The 13,509-nt window shown below is 54.7% G+C and overlaps 1 long non-coding RNA gene across 1 annotated transcript; it reads left to right on the top strand.

Moving 5' to 3' along the window:
* Nucleotides 1–4,801: 4,801 nt before the first annotated feature.
* LOC142025752 (uncharacterized) lies at nt 4,802–5,745 on the top strand. The gene is made up of 3 exons (XR_012648723.1): nt 4,802–4,870; nt 5,453–5,544; nt 5,631–5,745. It is a non-coding gene; the product is annotated as an uncharacterized LOC142025752 (long non-coding RNA).
* The last annotated feature ends 7,764 nt before the right edge of the window (nt 5,746–13,509 follow it).

The raw sequence follows: 13,509 nt of genomic DNA, 5'->3' as shown, positions 1-13,509 counted from the left end.
GCCTAGTCCTGTGCGCGTGAGGCAGTGCCCAGAAGAGTGGGGTTTTAATCTAGGCTACCTACTCGCTAACGATGTACATGAGAGTACGACCCAATCTGATGTTCCATGTAACATCAGCACTATGAAGAGATGAGACATTCAAATAAAAAATGAGACAGTTTGAACACCTTTTAATAGCTTGCAGGAACGAAAAGGGGAAGCACTGTATATATAATTAAAAAAAAGTGCATTTCTGAACTTTCTGTGACAAGTTATGTCACACCCAAGTGCATGCCTGCAAGTCCCTGTGCTGCACTATGCGGGTCCTGTTCGCAGTCAGTGATCTGGATGGTGGGGCACAGTGTACCCTCAGACAGCTTACAGATGGCACAAAACTGGGAGGAGAGGCTCATGTGCAGGAGGAACTGCTCATTGCCAAGTTGCAGTAAGACCCTCAGACCCCAGTTGCCTTTCCCCCACCCCTGGCCCTGGGACCATGGCAGGGATGCCCTGTCACCGGCCCAAGCCCTGGGACACTGGTCCTGGATGCACCAATGCCCATCCCAACAGCAGGTGGGAGACAGGGCTCTGCCTGGAGGGACCCCAAGGAGACCATCTCCAGCTCACCACCTGCCTCTCCTCTCTGCAGACGTGGCACCACCCTGTGCCCACAGCTCCGCCTGGCCCTGGACCAGCTGTGGGTGCTGAGCAGTGGGACAGAAGCGGCAGGGGAGGAAGAAGAACAGGAGGATGGCAGTGGAGAGGGCAGCAGCTCCCTCATTCTCTCCTGGCCCACCGGCTCTTGCCTTGCCACTTTCGAGTGAGTCGTGGTGCCACATCCCATGGCAGGGCTGGGCAGTGTGGGGCAGTGCTGGTCCCTGTCCTCTCTGGGGTCTGGCAGCTGCAGTCAGGGCTAGCAAGGGTCAGGAGAGGTTCCCAGCCATGCCCACGCCATCCTGGGAATGGCCTCTGCCCTCCGTGCAGGGACTGGGCAGCACGCCGGCAGGGAGGGAGAGTTGGCCGGGTGGGAGCTGAGGGGTGGGCATGCAGGCAGCTGGAATGAGAGGGATGAGGGGGCATTTCTACGTCCTGCATCCCCTGGTCACCTTTTGGTCACCAGAAGGGAAGGCCAAAAGGAAGAAAAGAGGGAGCAAGGGCTCTGGCATCACCTCTGTCCTGCCCCATGGGGCTTCCTCCTGCCCCTGCCTCCTGCCCCATGGGGCAGGGCTGTGCAGGTCCCCACGTATGCCCACGGGCTGGGGGGGCAGCGGGGCCTGACACTGTTTCTCCTCTCTTTCTGCAGCTCCTGGCACTGAAGGAGCTGTGGGTGGGCACACTGCTGGAGTAAGCCAGGGTGATGCTCCAGGCGCAGCCGTACTGGGCAACACAGCTCTCCAGATGGGGAAAGGTGCCCCCACAGCTGCGGGCAGCTGTCAGGCAGACAAGGGAGGAGTGGGGATGGAAAGCCTCTTCTGCCTCTGTTTGCATCAGGGAGAGGCCGGTGGGGAAGCTGTCAAGGTTTAACCCCAGCCACATGGGATGGAATACCCCTTTGGCCACTTTGGGTCAGCTGCCCTGGCTCTGTCCTGTGCCAGCTTCTTGTGCCCCTCCAGCTTTCTCGCTGGCTGGGCATGAGAAGCTGAAAAATCCTTGACTTTAGACTAAACACTACTTAGCAACAACTGAAAACATCAGTGTTATCAAGATTCTTTGCATACTGAACTCAAAAGGTAGCACTGTACCAGCTACTAGGAAGACAATTAACTCTATCCCAGCTGAAACCAGGACAGAAGTAGAGCTGAGTACCCGGCAGGCAGGAGCTCTGCGGGGAGCTCTGCTCTCTGCTTGGTTCCAGGCCGGTACCCGGGGGTGGTTCAGAATCCCTTTTGCTGGAAGGAGAAGTGGTGGCTTGGGGCTCACTCTTTTTCTGTCCCTTCCCGGTGCACAGGCAAGCAGAAGGAACGAAGAGAGCCCTGGTGATGTGACTGCCCTCCATCACACGCCTGCAGCAGAAGCTGAGCCGCCACCATGCTGTGAATGTCACTCTCATTTCGGCTCTGTCCCCCGAGCACTGGTTCTCCAGCCGAGCAGCAGAGGCATCACTTCTCACCTTCCTCTCCTTCTCTCTTGCCCAGTGGAGGACATTAAGGGCCAGAAGCCTGGAGGCCCTGATCGAGGGCCAGGCAAAGGTGAGAATGGCTGCCTTTCACCTGCTTCTCGCTGTGCCAGGGATCTCTGGCAAGTGGGGTGACCTTCTGCAGGTTGCTGAGGGGGTTGGGGAGCCACGAGGAACACCAGCACGTCCTTGCTGGTGGCGTTGGGAGGAAACCTGCCGTGTGAGGCAGAGAGCCTGGCAGGGTAGAGGGTCCCAGCTCTGCCGCGCTCAGGCTGCTGGTGCCGGGTGGCAGCTCGCCAGTGGCCCTTTCTGCTGCAGGGCTGCTCTCTAAGCACAGCCTGGTTCTTGCAGGATCATCCCACCCAAAGGCCTCCGTTGGTTCCTTCTGGCAATGGAGGGGGATGTTGCTACTCGGCAGGTGAGTTTGGAAAAGACAGGCAGGGAGGGCCGCCTTTCCTCCTGCAACCAGCACTTCTGCAGAACATGGGACGCTGCTGTGGCTGCCTTTTGCCTGAGCAAGTCTGTTCCCATCGCTCTGCAGCAGGAGAGAGCTGAGCCCTCAGGGTCCCTTCGTTCCCACCTGAAGTCCCTCCCTTGCATGCAGGGGCAGAGGGGACATTGGCAAGCGGTCGAGGTGCTGCCTGCCTCTGGTGCTTCATCCTCAGAGCTGAGCAGATGGGTCCTTAATCCTCGGCTGGAGTCAGCAGGAGAAGAGCTCACTTGTCCTTTGAGTGTCACCTTGCAGGTTTGGCACCCCAAGGAAGGATGTCACCTGGACAAGGAAGGACACCCTCTTGATAGTGGCCACTGAACATGGTTCTCCAAGGACATGGAGTCTCTGCTGCTGCGCACAGCTTGGAGGAGGGCAGGGCGAGGGCTGGGCCAGGCTGTCACGGTGTAACACCAGCTCTCAGGAGCCTCCGAGATGGAGCCGCAGAGCCGGAGCTGCGGTTCCAGCTGCCTGCTCCCTGCCCGTCCTGCCACACTGCTCTGTACCACGCGTCAGGCAGGGCAGGGCAGGCTCCAAGAGCGCTGGCCTGGCAGTCTCCATTGACGGGGTCTTGCTCTGTTTTCCTTTGCAGTTGGAGGGAGCAGGAGGAGGAGGAGAAGGGGGCTGCCCCTTTCTGGGGAGGACGGCACATTGCCCCAGCCCATCCAGGTAAGCCAGCCTGGACAGGGGGTCCCCAGCCCTGTGCATTCTCGGAGAGGCAGTATCCTCAGGAGAGGAACCGGGAGCTCTGGGGATAGGGGATTTGGCTTTTCACCCCCAGCATACCCTTTTGGTGCCAGCCCACTTGGGGAGGCAAGGAGCCAGGTCTGGGGCAGTGCTCTGGCCACTGCTGTTGCAAGGCAGCTCCCCACCCAAGTGACTGTTGTCCTGCTGCTCCTGCAGGAGCTGCTGGCTGTCCTGCACCAGGAAGGGCCATCGACAGAGGGCATATTCCAGAGGGCTGCCAGCAGGACGGTGCTTCAGGAGCGGAGGGAGGCCCTGGATGGCGGTGTGGATGTCAACCTGGGAAGCCAGCCTGTGCTCCTGCTGGCCATCATCTTGAAGGTGAGCGTGTCTGGCCTGCAGCTCAAGAGCTCCTGGCTGGCCTGGAGTGTTCAGAGGCTCACCTGGAGCCCTTGGCACTGCAGGACATCCTCTGAAGCATCCCCAGTAAACTCCTTGTGACCAACCTCTACGCGGGGTGGATGACAGCGATGGGGAGGACAAGCAAGCAGGCGAAGGTGGAAGAGTTGGAAGCCTACATGTGGCCAACAGCCTGCCTGTTTAGCAGGAGCACTGACCGCTGGCTGAGAGCACCTGCAAAGCTGTGCAACACAGCCGCTGGCTCCCACCTGCCTTGTGCAAGCCTGGGGAACAGCTGTGGGCAACATCTGCTTTATTGACGTTGTGTTTCTGTTCCCTCAGCAGGGTGGCCAACAAGTTGCCTGCAGCAAATCTCCTCCTCCTCAAGCGGCTGCTGTCCCTGCTCCAGCATATCGGCCACAACATGTGCACCAGCAAGATGAGCTGCAGCAGTCTGGCCATCTGCGTTGGGCCAAAGCTGCTGAGCCCAGCCAACAAGGACCTGCTCCCGCTGGAGCTGCTGCTGGAGGTGACTGACAAGGTACACTGTATTTCCCGTCCAGCTGCAGCCTTCCCGGCCCACCAGAGCTTGGCCCTTCAGAGGTCCCTGGCTGCCTCCTCTCTTGTGCAAATGCTGGTGGGGTGGCGGCCTGGAAGAGCAGCCCCACAGCAACAGCCTTCTGTGCAGAGGCGAGTGTCAGGAGTGGGAAAGGCTGTTTCACACGTTTTCAGGCACTTGCGCTGAAAGCAAGGCTTTCCTGTGTGCAGGTGAATGTGCTAGTGGAGTTCCTGCTTGAAAACTGCAGGAAAATCTTTGGGGAGGAGATGGCTGGCCTTTCCAGTCCACCAGTCGAGGAGTTGCCAGCGCCCATGGGCAGATCCACAGGTATGAGGAGGGACTGAGGGTTGTCACAGTCTGAGCAGATAACCGGTGTAGGGCTTCAGGTTGCTTTAGCTGTTGTCCGCTACCAACAAGTCACTTCGCTGCACATGCTTTTGCTTTCCAGAGCTGCCTTTGGAAGAGCAATGTGGCCTGCACATGCTTTTGCTTTCCAGAGCTGCCTTTGGAAGAGCAATGTGGCCCTGCAGGCGAAGCAGACGTGGAGCACCAGGCAAAATCCTTCCTGGACACACCACCCTCTCTGCTCATCCTCCAGAAAGCAGCAGGGGCAGACACAGTGATGGGATCGGAAACAGCAGAGGTATGGCAGCTCCACAAACACTGGGACAACATGTCTCATGTAGGAGGGGAGCTCCTGATGAGTCCAAGTAGATGCTGTGCCTCTTCCTGGCATTCCATCTCTTGTGGCTTTCTGTGGGTTTGGGGTTTTTTTCCCCACTGGCATGATATACATTGTAAGTAAAACTGGAATGGTTGTTTCTCAAATGCATTAGTCATGTGCTTAACCAAGGGAAATAGCTACAAAGTACCTCCAGAAAGAGAGATTTCAAAAGCAAAGCCTCCTACCGCAGAAGGTGGTATTGCACCAAAGGGATATCAACAGAGCTCTGTGTCGGGAGGGCAGAAGAAACCCTGGCAGAATGAAGTGGGCAAGCCTTTTCTTGCCCGGAGGGGGACCACAGGCTCCCTGCTGAATGGCCCCCACAAGCATCACACACCTGTGTGAACATTGTGTTCCAAAGGGAGGCCCTTGGAAGACAAGGCTAATGCAAACTGGCCAAAGGGATCTTCTCTGTAGAGCTATGGTAGCAATTTGCCAAACAGTCGCCTGCTAGTCCAGGGCGTCCCTTGCCACCTGCTAATGCCGACATTTCTGGTTTAGGCACCTGTTGTTTTGCCTCCAGCCACCCCAGAGACCACAGTGGACTCCCTGGTATGCGCAGAAGAACTCAAGAGGCCTTCAGAGGAAAGCAGGTAAAATGAGTCCGCTTTGGTTAAATCCAGAACTGATTGCAGTTGATCCTGGCTTTACCTATCTAATCACACTGTGGGATGGAAAGGTTTGCAGGCTGCCCCCAGGAAAATGAAAACCAAAGAAAAAGAAGGAGAAAAGAGGCCTGGGCAGAGGAGAGGGAATGCCAACAAGAAAAGGAAAGAGGGAAGAGAGAAAAAGATGGGGACTGAAAGAAAGCAGGAAGGGCCAGAAGGTGAAGAAGCCCAGGTGCGTACCAGGCTCTGCTGCCTGTCTTTCCCAACTCTGAACACTGCTCTACATCAGTCGAAGTCGCTGGCAAGGACGGCAAGGGACGGTGCTGCACAGGCTTTGGAAATAACTCCGTGGCAGCTCCCCAGGGGCTTCCCATCGAGCCCTGCTGCGTGGTATTACCCATGGGGATAAGGGGCCAGAGCCATCCTGTAGTCAATGCCAGCAATGTCTCTCTCTTCTGGGCTGAAAACAAGTCCTTGTCGACTGTGTTGCCCAGAGAAAGGGGAACCAAGTCATGCCTGTTCCTGCCTTTGTGCGTTTATCAGTGCTTTCTGACTCTCTCGTTGTAGGTGCCAGTTTCCTGGAACTGGCTGAACCACGGTGACTCCCGGGCTCCCGCACTTCGTGTCCGCAATAAAAGGATATTTTTCTCTTTTCTGACTGTGTCTGCTGCGTGATCTTCTGGCTGAGGTAGAGGTTGTTTTGTGATAAATTGTATTGGAGGAGTTTGGGATCATCCCTTGTCCCAGAATCCTTTCCAGCAGGCATCAGGGCTGAGTTCAGGGGCTTTAGGAGTAAAGCACAGAATCACACAGAACGGCTGAGGTTAGGAGAGACCTGTGGAGGTCATCTGGTCCAACCCCTCCGCTCAAGCAGGGTCACCTAGAGCAGGTTGCGCAGGACTGTGTCCCCTTGGGTTTTGAGTATCTCCAAGGACGCAGAGTCCACAACCTCCCTGGGCATCCCGTGCCAGCGTTTGTCCCCTCTGACAGCAAAGTTGTTTTCTCATGTGCAGCTGGAATAGAATGTGCTTTAATTTGTGCCTCTTGCTTCGGGTACTCTCAGTGCACGCTCCTGAGAAGAGCCTGGCCCCCTCATCTTCCTTCCCTCCCAGAAGCTTTTTATACACATTGATAATACACCTCCCCTCCCCTCCAGTCTTCTCTTTCCCCAGCTGGAGAGCGCCAGCTCTCTCAGCCTCTCCTCACATGGCAACAAGAAGGAGAATTTCCACCGGTGCTCTTTTGGACGCTTTCGGAAGGCCTCCCTCCCTCTCAGATAAGAAATTTGAGCCATTAATCTACACCTAGGTTTCCTCATCAGCTGTGCGATTGCAGTTTGATGTGGTGGTGCAGAAACAAAAGTGGAAGGAGCTACCATCTGCCACCTACCATGAAGGTCAGCTGTAGCGGAGAGGATGCGTTCGTTGATTTGCTGCCTCTGAAACAGCAGGCCCATGCTCAACTGGGAATTCAACTGCAGGTTCCTCCCCTCATCCCAGCCAGGTCCCTTAGTGCTCCCTTGGCTTTCCTGGCTGCTCTGCTGGTTCCCTACTGGCACAAACCAGAGAGGAAACCGTGCAGTGCTCAGCTCTTCAAGGGCTGACATAATGAGTAAAAGGGGCAAAACTTTTCTCTCTTGTTGCCCGAGCTGAGGAGGATATGTTTTTAGTGACACCAAAGGCTTTTGTGACTCTCTCACGTTTTTCTTCTTTTGCTGCATTTTTTTAATCTAGAGGAAAATTAATCAAGGCATCCAAAACGATTCTAGGCTTGATGGCGTCAAAATCAGCCAAAAATCAGTTTGGAAGACTGACATTTCAAACTCTTCTTTCACTGTAAGACATTCCGGAACAGCCACAAAATTACAGGCTCAGAGTTGAAACCCAGTGTTGTGGCTGACCTGAAATTTTTTCTCACTTTTTTTTTACATCCACTGATAGTTATTGGAGGAAAAAAAGGGGATTTCTTTCAAAATAGAACATTTCTTTTCCTCTGTCCTCCTCCTTCTTTACCTGTGACCTGAATGTTGGTGCTTTTAATGTGGGGGTATTTTAGTGCTGTGTCACCGTAGTAATAGCTGTGATAGAGACACTTACCGTAGGACAGGTAGAAGTTGACAGTGGAGATCATCAGGCTGGAGAAGTCAAAGGAAAAAGCAGGGGGCTGGCGTTGCCTGGAGAGGGAGGGTCCACTTTCCAAACTAGGTCAGCTTGTGTCCTCATCTCCCATGCAGCACGTCAATCACACCCGTGGACTGCAAAGCAATGCGACCCCTAGAAAAATCTCCAGGTTGCCCAGCAGCATTGAATGGGAACACAGCCCTTGCCAGTGGGAAGGAAACAAGCCCTGCAAGCACACGCTGAGGCATGAGACCTTGACTGGGGCTAAGGGCTATGTCAGGGGACCCACGTGAGACTGCCAGCCCCTGGAGTGGCGGCTGGAAGATGGGTAGGTGAAAGGATGACCTGATGGGAGCCCTGCAGGGCCTTGTCCGTTGGACCGACGGGCACCTGCCTTGTCACAAAGAGCATCTCATGGGCTGGAAAAGGGATGCTCTGGAGATGCTCTTCCCTGCGCTGGGGTCCCAGGGAAATTACAAGGCCTCACCGAGGAAGCTGTGTGGTCCATTTAACGCTCCCCTCTCCAGCAAGGGTATGAAGGGGATTTAAATCAAGGGAACTTGTCCAGAGAATGAGGAAGCAGTAAAATGTCAGCATGCTGGATGAATCAGCAGTGGATCACCCTGTGCTGCCCTTGCACCTATGGTCCAACCCCGCTCCCACGTCTGTGTGCGCTTTTCGAGGTGACCGGTCCCTGCCCTCCTGCCATGGTTGTGCTCTGTAGCTCTTGTGCTCCGTGTTTAATTAACTGTGTTCACAGGTCTTTGCAAAAGGCAATACAGCATGTGTTAATTGTCGAAAAACAAAAAAGGGGAGTTGTAGGAACATATTTAGCTAATGGTCACAAGAGCATTCCAGACGCCTTTAGAAGACCTTGAACAGAATATGATAATAAAGCCAATTAGAAGAACACGAGTGCGCATTCCACGATGAAGGGAACTTGGCACAAAGAACCTAAATTCGGCAGTTTATCTTGACCAATTAGACTGAGACAAGTTTCGCATGTTTTAGTTGGTATAAGCAATTATGTCTTATGTTTATGCGCGTGTACAGTGTTGGTATAACCAATTATGCCTTATGTTTATGCGCATGTACAGTGATGGTATAACCAATAATATTCTATGCTTGTGCGTGTGCGTGATGGGTTGACCCTGGCTGAACGCCAGGTGCCCACCAAAGCCGTTCTATCACTCCCCCCTCCTCAGCTGGACAGGGGAAAGAAAAATATAACAAAGAGCTTGCGGGTCGAGATAAGGACAGGAGAGATCATTCACCAATTACCGTCACGGGCAAAACGGACTCCACTTGGGGAAAATTAACTCAATTTATTACAAATCAACCAGAGTAAGGTAATGAGAAATAAAACCAAATCTCAGAACACCTTCCCTCCACCCCTCCCTCCTTCCCAGGCATAACTTCACTCCCGGATTTCTCTACCAACCCCCCCCGCAGCGGCACAGGGGGACGGGGATGGGGTTTACGGTAATCACACGTTATTTTCTGCCGCTTCATCCTCCTCAGGGGGAAGGCTCATCACACTCTTCCCCTGCTCCAGCATGGGGTCCCACCCACGGGAGACAGTCCTCCACGAACTTCTCCAACGTGGGCCCTTCCCATGGGCTGCAGTTCTTCACAAACTGCTCCAGCATGGGTCCTTTCCACGACGTGCAGTCCTTCAGGAGCACACTGCTCCAGCGTGGGTCCCCCACGGGGTCACAACTCCTGCCAGAAAAACCTGCTCCGTGGGTTCCTCTCTCCACAGATCCGCAGGTCCTGCCAGAAGCCTGCTCCAGCATGGGGTTCCCACAGGGTCACAGCCTCCTTCGGGAACCCACCTGCTCCGGCGTGGGGTCCTCCCCGGGCTGCAGGTGGAGATCTGTTCCACCGTGGACCTCCCTAGACTGCAGGGGGACAGCCTGCCTCACCAGGGTCTTCACCACAGGCTGCAGGGGAATCTCTGCTCGGGCGCCTGGAGCATCTCCTCCCCCTTCTTCTTGGTGTCCGCAGGGTTATTTCTCTTACATGTTCTCCCTCCTCTCTCTGGCGGCTGTTTCTCTCTGTCCCAACTTTTTTTTTTACCTTCTTAAAAATGTTATCACAGAGGCGTTACCACTATTGCTGATTGGCTCGGCCTTGGCCAGCGGCGGGTCCGTCTTAGAGCCGGCTGGTATGGGCTCTCTTGAACACAGGAGAAGCTTCCAGCAGCTTCTTACAGAAGCCACCCATGTAACCCCCCCCCCCACCAAAACCTTGCCACACAAAACCAATTCAGCGTGTACAATGACTTTGCAGAATATGTGATTATAAATATGTGTGTGTTTTAGCAATAACGGTTCATCTGTCGTCTGCTTTCAACTTCACAGGCGTCCGTTTATTTCCACCTCCTGCACGGGCTCACGAAGCTGCGGAGAGGCGTCTGCGGAGAGAGGAGGCTGCTGAGGCCCCACCGCGGCTGTGGGGCCGGGCGGGTGTGAGGGTGCGGGGCAGCACTGGGCGCCTCACGGGGTGCGGATGCCTGACTGCGCGTGGGAGCTGTGGGCGTGGAGAGCTCCGTGCAGAAAACGGGGCACCCCGCACCCCTCGTCTGGGGCTCTGCTCGCCTGCCCACGGCTCGTCTCCTCTCGGCCCTGACCATCCTGACCTGCCTGCTCTGCACGTGCCTGGAAGGAGACCTGCCCGCGACAGACCGAGGGGACCAAAGCTGGGCACAGCGCTGCAGGGCCAGGAGAGCCTCCTGTTCGCCTTTCTCAGCGTGCCTGGCAGAGACCAGCACTCAGCTCCCCTGCCTGTCCCTGACCAGACAAGGGCACAGCCTCGGCTCTCTGTTCAGCGAGATGCTCTCCATCCTCTCTTCAGAATACGTATCCAAAGAGATACGTACCCCTGCACAGAAAAAACCCCTGCCTGTGCTGAGAACACGCACGCTGGCAGTGCTCAGGTGCAGATGGGACAGACTGACTCTCTCTCTCCAAAGCAAGGCCGAGAGCTGGGAAGGCTCCTCACCACGGTCTCAGTTGCTGGGACACCCTGGCCGAGGTGAACCTCTGGGATTTACGGCATCACCTAACAGGGTGATTTCTGCTGGTAGGTTCACTGGCAGGCAGATTGCAATTCTCTCTTTTTATGGCTGTGTCTGCCTCCGTCTGTTGCTGGGTCTGCTCTTGTCGAGGCAGGGTCACTTTTAACTAACACTTGCCACAGGAGGAAGGGCTTTCAGAAAAGAGTGCCCATGTGAATTGAGAGGCCAGTTAAAACATCTTACAGCACAAATCTCAGTAGAGTTTGGCCGGTAACTGACTCGGCATTCCAGAATACCCTGCCTCTAAATGTTTCATGGCTAATAGCCGCCATCTAATATAGAAGTTTGGCAAAAAATCCTCCCCACAACTCACCGTCGTCTCTTCCTCCACAGGCGGATCACACAACACAATATCATTCCAAACAGCACGGAGCCCAAGACCGCCACGGCGCCTTCTATGCAGTAATACCGGAAACCTTGAGGATCCATAGCATTTGCGTTTCTCTTGCCATCCGTGCCTGGAGGAACAATTCTGTGCATTAGTGTGTCCTGCACACTACTGGTAATCTCACAGGAGGTCTGACATTGCCAGGAAGTGTTCTTTCTCACTTTGTTAGCATCTCTGCACCAGCGAACACGCTGGGGCTGCAACGTTTCCTTGGTTTCAGTAGAAGCAAAGGAAACTCCCAAAGCCGTTGCAAATTAATGCACTCTGGAGCCTCTCTTTCTCCTCAGAGCTTTGCTTACACTCTGGTACGGCCGTAATCCAGTTTTCCCAGTGTCACGGGTTTGCTCCCCCTTCTCGGCCACCCCTCACATTTGCACACAATTTCTTTTGTGCTCACCCACCTTCACTCTCCAAGGCTTGCTAGTGGTGCTGCCTGGAGGCTCTCTCTGGCTCTTTGGGACAAGTTGTCCCACTGAACAGAACTCATGAGGCCAGATGGAGAGCATGTGGGGGAGCGCAGCTGTTTGACCAATTGTTCCTTTGAGCAACACAGACAAAACCCATCCCTGCCTCAGGCAGTGCCACCCCCAGCTCTCTCCCCAGCCCAGCACCCACACCCCGAGGGGATGGAGTCAGGTCCTCTCAGGAGACACCTGAACCTCGTTCTCCCTCTTCACCTTTTCTCCAGCGCAGGCAGGGCCTGCATGCCCCCAGGTTTCAGGACTTGCCTCCCACTTATGGCCCCCTGCAAGACTGCTAATTACCTGCACTCTTTGGAGAAAATTCATATCTCCTGGCGTGGTGGGCTTCTGCAGGGCTGGACAGCACTGCCACTGCCAAGAATCAGAGAAAGGTAAAGCCTCAGCATGGCTCAGGCACAGAAGGTGCAGGAGGGTGGCACAGGTTCCCTCTAAGCCCATGCCCGATCCGCCAGTGAATCCCTTTGGACCTCAGTTCACAGGAGGGATCCCCCTCTGTTGTGCTTAGGGGGACTCAGGGCAAGCTCTGGGATGCAGGTATTGCAGGAGGCACGTTCAATTAAGAGTTGTATTTCCCATCATCTGCTGAGGGTGGTTCAGATGGCCTCGTTCCCAAAATGGCAAAGTTCTGAAATTCCTGTGAACAGGGTGCGGTGGGAGGTGAGCACCTCACTGCACCCACACAGAGGGTTACGAGTGAGTGTCTCTCTGGCACACCGATGGCAGTAACCTCCACACCCCAGAGATGACAGTCATCCTCAGAGAGCCGTTCCTGGCTTCTTTCAGAACACTCGCTCTGTACTAATAGTTTGGCTGCTGACAAGGTGTGCAGTAGCGGGCACCAGGGGAAGAGGCTGCAGACACACAGTGATTTTGATTCATGACACTGGATGACTGAAGGACAGCAATTACCTGGCACGCCTGTGGATTGAATTGCCCCTGTTTTTTCGTCAGAGACTGGCACTGCCTGACTATCTCCGTCCTGAAACGCCTCCTTCTCCGCAGTCTCACGGTCCATCTCTTTAGAAAGAAAGTGGCTCGGTTTAATTAGAAGTAACCGTTCCTCATCAGGAACGCGGTATCTTCAGGAGGCAATACTTCTCAAAATACATTCATAACGCTTAGAAACAAAGCCTGGGCATTTGGGGGTGCACCTAGTCACTAGTCCAAACAACGTGTCATTCATGGAGAAAAATTTAAGCGCTAGACACTTTCCAGTTTACCAATAGACAGCAAATCCTGACCTGCTGAGAGTGCAGGGGATTGCATGTGATCTTGTTCACATTCCACTTAGTGCATTTTTGGCAAACTGCAAGATGATGGTAAATTACTTCCTTCGCAGAAGACAGGAAGATGCTGTAACCAGTTCAGCTGGGGAAAGAGTCCTTCTGAGAAGCACTTCCCATCATACCAACTCCACCACATGGTAACAGACACGCATGCTGGACTGAACCGCAAGCTCTTGCTACCATATTCTGGGCACTTTCGCAAGTGGCAGCAAAGAGCCCACAGTCCCCCAAAACAAGAGGAAAACCACAACCAAGTTATCTAAAACACAACTAGAAACAGACAGGCAAACCACCCGACACCGAATTCACAGCCCTTCTTTTTAGCTGCCTTCAAATTAGGTGTCTGGCCTTCAGCTGGGTGTCCAGCTTTCGCCTGTCCCTGACCCCGAGGTGTCACCGGGAGTCCTCAGACATCAAGGAGAACAATGGGGTTAGACCAGGCTGTGAAGCCGGGGTGCTCCCATCCTGCCCAGGGGATGCCTGCAGCCCAGGCAAAGTCTGCCGGTCTCAGTGACCCCAAGCTCCCGGCGCATCCTGCCCACCGGCCAAGGGCACTCTCCCCGCCAGCGACTGGCAGGGTGCTGGCCCTCTCATG

This window comes from Buteo buteo, chromosome 30, assembly GCF_964188355.1.
Source record: "Buteo buteo chromosome 30, bButBut1.hap1.1, whole genome shotgun sequence".
Classification (NCBI taxonomy): Eukaryota; Metazoa; Chordata; class Aves; order Accipitriformes; family Accipitridae; genus Buteo; species Buteo buteo.
Note: the sequence above shows the minus strand (reverse complement) of the source record. Positions and strands in the feature narration are given on the sequence as shown.